Source organism: Drosophila grimshawi, unplaced genomic scaffold (assembly GCF_018153295.1).
Source record: "Drosophila grimshawi isolate 15287-2541.00 unplaced genomic scaffold, ASM1815329v1 contig_848, whole genome shotgun sequence".
Classification (NCBI taxonomy): Eukaryota; Metazoa; Arthropoda; class Insecta; order Diptera; family Drosophilidae; genus Drosophila; species Drosophila grimshawi.
Window position 1 is genome coordinate 13,095,350 of NW_025063692.1, and position 6,000 is coordinate 13,101,349.

The 6,000-nt window shown below is 34.0% G+C and overlaps 1 protein-coding gene across 2 annotated transcripts in view; it reads right to left on the reverse strand.

The window, feature by feature from the left end:
- The window catches only part of LOC6565537, a 26,663-nt gene extending 20,663 nt beyond the window's left edge, over positions 1-6,000 (reverse strand). The window contains exon 1 of one of the 2 annotated variants that reach the window (XM_043216314.1): positions 1,585-1,830. The gene's annotated coding sequence lies outside the window, so the exon portion shown is untranslated. Of the gene's footprint in view, positions 1-1,584; positions 1,831-5,935 lie in introns of those variants that run through there. The other variant, XM_001992650.3, reaches the window with a different exon arrangement.

Below are 6,000 nucleotides of genomic sequence, written 5' to 3' on the forward strand. Positions count from 1 at the left end.
GGCATAAGCAAATGCTCAGATCTGTAAGTTATAGATTTTAAGATCGACCAGATTGCAAATAATATATTGGGAAACTATTCCACTCAACTGAGTTGGAAAAAATTGTGGAGATCACAGTTCATCGAGACTAGTTAATTGCCACAAAAATCGTTCCAGATGCTCTTGAACCTAATATAATCAATGCCAAAAATACGTTGAGTTTAACATTTTTCGCAGTTATGGTTAGCTATCCAATTTATGTATATTTACCATAAAATAAGTACATTTATAATTACATTTTAAGCGAACATCCCAACTCGATTTTAACTTCAATCATTTTTTAAGAGGTTCAAAGCTAATTTTCTAGAAAAGGTCGATGTCTAGTTAACGTCAAGGTATAAACAATTAATCTGTTCCTATATTCATATCATTTTAATTATATGTATTATATGTCTGTGCATACTATGTATGTATGTGCAACAAGTTATTATTTCAGGCCGCAACTGCATCCTCAACAAGCTGTATTGCATTGCATAACGTGGCAGCTGTCCAAGTTTTACAGAGCGCATATTGTTTACATAGGATAGAATTTGTCAATTTGGCTGTGAACATTCCCAAGCGTTGACTGACTGTCTGACTGACTGACTGAGTGAGTGAGTGAATGACGTCCCGCCTGTTGTCTGCAGCACTAGCACCCACAACTCACAATCTTGACTACACACTTACATACATGCACTTGCAAACATACACTCAGAGAAAGTGGCACAAATCAATAATTTTTCAATTTTTTCCAACATTCTCTCTGAAAACTAGAAATAATGTTCTTATTTGTAATACAAATTTCTAAACATATGAAAACAATTATTTAAATGGAAATTATACATATTTCTTTTACATTTCAGAAAAATCGATTGAAGAATTAAGAAAATTCTGTTTTTCAGAAAAACAGAAAAAAATTGCACTAAAATTCGCTTTAAAATGCAATTCGCACTGAAAACTGGAAAGAATTTTCTAGTTCTTAGAAATTCTTAATCTAAGAATTCTCTGGAAATTATAAATCTTTTTTCAAAATTTAAAAAAATGGGTGTTAGAAGTAAGAAAAGAAAAACTCTGAGACAAATCCTTGCGTTTTAGAAATATACCTTCTGAATATTAAGTGAGGCGCCAGAATGTATTGCGATGATTTTCTACATTTCAGGATGATTTTTTTTTCTGTGTAAATTTGTGTGAGTAAAAGATATTATGCATGTGGCAGTTGCAGAGTTTCGGCTGAAGCTTCTGCTTCGTTGGGGTAATTAAAGCGCCGCCTGCCGTGACAGCCACTGAAGTAAATTCAACACAGCAACAACAAATAACTGTGAAATGTGACACTACAATACACACAACAACAACTATCCACACACACACACAGATGCACTTGAACAAGAATGCGTGGGCGTAATGCCAGCTGGGCGTGGCATCCCTACAGTTAACTGGCAAGTGGGCAACTGACTGCAAAAATTGCCCACTAACTGCACCAATTGCCAATTGTGGCAAGTGCTCTGTTTGCTAATCAGAACATTGACTAATCTAACTGATATTGTCATCCAAGTCCCTGTATCTTACCGAAGGTTGAAGGGTGTATTCGTTTTGCACAATGCTCGTCATGCTGTCTGTCCACGCCCTCTCAAACTAGAGGCTTAAAACTTGGCATATACACTCAGACCCAGGGGTCTGGTACAATATATATACACATATACTTTTTAAAAATGCATTTCTTAATAATACAAATATTTCGAAAAAAAAATATGAAAATAGCAACACAATATTTTAAAATTTGTAGCCACGTTTTGTCAAATAACTAGATTTTCTGATCGATTTTCTATAATTTATATCGATTATATTTCTGAGTTATCTCACAGTTCTAGGGGTAGTGTTACAAAATTCTTTCAAAACTAAAGGAACGTCGCTACTAGAGTATTATGCAGTCGGCTATGTTTGACTTCAACGTTCTCAGTCGTTTCTTTTCTGGTCTGTCAATTAATTTAATGTTATGTTCATTTGATTAATCGTTTTCATTGTAAGTTGGCAAGTGCAGTTAGCTCATTGTTGTTGTTACTGTTGGTGTTGCCCAGCTTGTTGCCGCTTGCTGCACCCTCGCTGTCATAGGAATCGCTGTCTGAAGAGTTGGAAACTGGGCGCCTTAGTCAATGTTATGTATTTGCACTGAAATGTGAATTTTATGCAGAAAAAATGAATTGATGTTAATAGTTAATACACACACAGACACACACACACGCAAGAACCTTAACAACGAGATCACCTTAAAGAAATGTGTCAATTCAGTCGAAGACACATTCTTAGCGATCTTTGGGAAACGAGACTAGTTATCGATAGGAAGACCTATATTTCTAATTTCCAGCTCTCGCCCGTATATAGACATGGCTATATCGACTCGGCTAATGTTGTGGATCAACATAATGTATACAGAATGATACGATCGAAGAAGTTTCATGATATGATTTAATAACCGTTTTAGTGGCTAAAGTAAACATGCCTTGGTAGAGCTTACTTACATCCTTACATGCAATGCTCATCAGTCAATAATCCGGCTAAGCTCTTTTGCATATAATAAGATAATAATAATAGATAAGATCATCAGCATCATAAATTTCCTGCTACTGGTCAATAACGACAACAATGGGTTAATGCGGCAAGCAGCCTTCAAAATGAATTTGATTTGATATATTTATCATCGTTAGAGTGTTGTTATTTTCTTAAGGAATTGAGTACGTGTCTGTTAATTTTTAGCCTACAATAACAAAACAAACTAATTTGAGCATATTTATACTCTGTTCCAAAGTGAGCAGAGAGCATTTTCAAATCGTGCAATAATAAATAAATATCAAAATATCACACCTTAAATTCACTGGCTTTGAATCAGGCAGTTGGAATTTTCTGGCACCTGCTTTTCGTTGTTATTCGACTAGGATCAGAGTATTGTGCAGTCTGTCACGTTGATGTTGCTTTGCATTTTTGTTTGTTTTTTTTTTTTGGTATTTGTAATCTTTGACAATGACAATTGGTAGCAGCTTTACCTGTTCGCATTTGAAGTTGTTGTTGCTTGTGGCTGGAATTATATAAAATGAAACACACACAAATGCCGAAAACTACAATCGAAATGTTGAGCGTTAATTTGTCGAAGTTTATGAAAACACAACTTGGCAAATAAACAATCATCACAGATTACTGACTACAGTTCGTACAAAATTATATGCCCCTGTAGCCAGCTTTCCGTAATTTGTTCATACATTTTAATCACCACTCTTCAAACATTGCAATCAATTAATTTAAAAGATTCTTGAAATTCTTTAAAATCAACAAACCTTTCAGGGCGATATTCACATTTTTCTAAAGTCTGTTTTCTGAAATGTCCCCAATTGAATAAGGATTTAAGGTTTATTCACAGTAAACAATAGATGTGAGTAGTGAACAGTTGCCGTCAAACTGTCAAATCTCTCAGCTAGTCTCGCACACGAACTCGAACACGAATTCAAATTCGCATTTAAGCTGGCTAGGCAATAATCATTGCACGCATTCGAATTATTCGTACGAGTATTCGTAAGAGTATTCATACGAGTATACCTGCGAGTATGCATGTGAGTATTCGTGCCAGTATTATGCCAGCTGAGCTTTTTTTTTAGATTTGTGAACAATTACAATAAAATTGACAAGGTCGCAGCCGGGCTGAATGAAATTAACATTCGAAATGACTTAATACGAGTTAATTGCCAGGCTTGCAAAGAAATTATTTTGTAAGCTGCATGCGACTCACATTGGCAAAGCAATTTATGGAAAATTGAAAAGGAAAATGAAATTGAAAATCGAGTGCAACGCACTGAAATACTCGACACTCAACACAACTGAACATGTCCAAAACCGGGCACAAGTCATGTTAACCGCTTGCAGTTTGGTCGCTGCCCAACTCTCGCCCAGGCAGACAGACAGACTCAGGAAGCCTTGTGGCTGTTTTTTAAATAGCACTTGTCCGACGGACGCAGTGCGTCTGCGTTTGTTCCCCCTTTCACTTTCAATTGGCCAGTGGGCAGTTCAATGTCTTGTGTCTTGTGTCTTAGTTTGTCTAGGCTTTTGCTTGCCTTGCAATTTTTCTATATACACAATACACAATGTTGTGGACTTCAAGGAAAAACTTTCGCCGCATTTAAGGAAGCAATTTTTCAGCAGTTCCCATTATTACTACAGACCTAATATTTAAAAATGCATGAGAACATTGAAGTCGCAAATAACCGACTGCTTAATACTCTTCTGATTTCCTGCTCTTAAGCTGTGTGACATATTCTCTTTCCTATTATTCAGAAAGTATATTTTCTTTATTATTATTTATATTATTAAACATAAGCATCCTGGAATTTCAAACTATTTATAAATGTGTTTCTTAATAATAGAAAACACATGTAAAATAAATATTTTTCATTTCAAATCATTATTATTTACTTATTTTTTATATATTTTTACTATTCAAATTTGGAATGAATGTTCTCACAATGATGGCCATGGTCAAGTTTATTTCAATTTACTAATATTGATAAGAATCGATTACCAAAAAAGGGCGTAATATATTAGATATAGCTTTCGAGTTCATAACAGGTATTACATTGATCAGCTGCAAAAGTTCTTCTCACTTTGAGCATTAATACTTGTTTTTATATGCAATATTGAGGGACATTGCACCCGATAGGCGAATATAGACTTTTCTACCTTCGGCATAAGAGTACAAAAACAGGTAGTAACATAAACAGTTTAATGCCAATTAATGACATACCAAAACTGTTAATGAATGCGAGTTATTTCCATTTTGTAGTTCATGTGGCATGTGCTTATTATTATGGTATATTATTGTTGTTATACTTGAATACAAATTGTGGTTTATGGATAGACGGACAAAAATTGACATGACTTGAGAAAGAAAAAACAGTTCTGACTTATGGCTTATGTATTACTGCCAGCTTCTAGCCTGTTAGAATTCTGGTTTTGGCTCAAATTGTACATAGACAGATTATAAATTATGAAAATAATGATTCGTTACTCGAAAAACTGAGCATGCCCTTGGGCATCTATATTTGTATGCACAGGCAAGTGACCAGAAGCTCAATCACGTTCTTAATCGATAGCTCGATGATCGATGATCGATGACCACTATATACGTTACAGATACAATAACAATACGTATACGAATGCACATAAATATAAAAATCAAAATAATCGTACAGCTTTTGCCCATTTTCCCTCTCACTCTGGTAAGCAAAGACAGGGCCAAAAACCTTTAGACCTGGTTTTTGCTCAGTGTGTTGTATATGACATGAAAAATCTGATAAGTTGTGTATTATATACAAATGTTTGTACTTTAGACAAAGAAGTCGTACTTGGGCAAGATGATACAGTTTCAAATCAAAATCAAATTTGCCTTGCAAATTTGCCTTGTCTGTTTACTTTGTTTCTTTTACACTTTTTTCCATCAATAATGCTCTAACTTGATTAACTGAACAGCTTTATAATCTGCTTATCTTGAATATCTAAAACTTAATTTGTCAGTGCTGCCACCTTAGCCTTTTTCAAGACAAATCCATTTCTAGTTCCGAAATCTACACATTTGTTTGTATCAATTTTGCATGCAAAGAATGCATTTCTTTGACCAGTAACGTGCCGAATTTCAATTCACTTCTATTTTTTTTTTATTATATATTAATATTATATATATCTTAAAAATATGAGTGGAATAAACACGTCATTTGATTCAGAGCAAATAGATTAAAATTCGTTAGTGACAATAACATATTTAATTGAATTAATATTTAAGCTAAAAAACATTGCCATCCCAATCATAGATAAAAGTCGCTGAAGCTGATTATTTTTTCAATTAAACTTAAAAGTTTTTATAACTTTTTTTTTAACTTACGTTAAATGAAGATGCCGTCTTGGTTTCTTTTGTTTTTTTTTTAAATATTTTTTTTATGTTTGTTT